This window comes from Alligator sinensis, unplaced genomic scaffold (genome assembly GCF_000455745.1).
Source record: "Alligator sinensis unplaced genomic scaffold, ASM45574v1 scaffold249_1, whole genome shotgun sequence".
Taxonomy (NCBI): Eukaryota; Metazoa; Chordata; order Crocodylia; family Alligatoridae; genus Alligator; species Alligator sinensis.
The window spans coordinates 995,941-996,640 of record NW_005842593.1 but is presented as its reverse complement, the minus strand read 5'-3'; the positions used below and the strand labels follow the sequence as shown (position 1 = coordinate 996,640).

At 54.3% G+C, this 700-nt stretch overlaps 1 protein-coding gene across 6 annotated transcripts in view; it reads left to right on the top strand.

Moving 5' to 3' along the window:
• Nucleotides 1–700, top strand: part of NDRG3 (NDRG family member 3) — a 117,013-nt gene that overhangs the window by 1,649 nt on the left and 114,664 nt on the right. The gene's annotated exons all lie outside the window — the stretch shown is intronic.

Sequence of the window (700 nt, the reverse complement as noted above, 5' to 3'; positions counted from 1 at the left end):
TCGGGCGGCGGGAGGGCGGAGCTGAGAGCAGGCGGAGCGCAGCTGGCGGGAGCCGGTGCCGTTCGCGGGTTTGCCCGCCGGTGACCCCGAGCCCGCGCTTCCCGCGCCCGGGGCCTGGCCCTGGCCCTGCCCTGCCCTGCCCGTCTCGCGTCCCGGGAGGCGAACCGTGAAGCGCTGAGGCCCCAGCGTTCTCTGTGTAGTCTGGCCCCTGCAGTACCCAGGCCTGAGCAGCATCCTGCTTCTTGGCTGCTCTTGTACGTCAGGGAAAGTGTTGGGCTCGTCTTCAGTCAGGTGTATGGAAAAATGGCTGTGTAGAGCTGTAGTAGTGTGGCTGCACAGGGTAGGGGATGACTTCAGTTAGGTAAAGAAGGGTTGAGAGAGAAAGATTGAAGCTGGACACAATTCAGCTGAGCTTCTGTTGCAGGAATTTTCCTGACCCCCGTCTTCAGGGGTGTTGTTGGCAGACTTCATTTGATTCTGGCTCAAACAAACACTTATCTTGGCTGGGGAATTTGTTGAATATCTAGTATCCCAACTGATGTAAAGTATTAAATGGACCTATATATAATTCTTTAGTATCTAGACATGTTTCTGTACAAGAAGGTAGTAGCTGCAGTTAAAAGTAAGGGGTGAATAAAACAGAAAATCCTAGTTAGAGGGCTAAGCAACAGTATTGGAAGGTGTGCTACTGCCCTGCCCC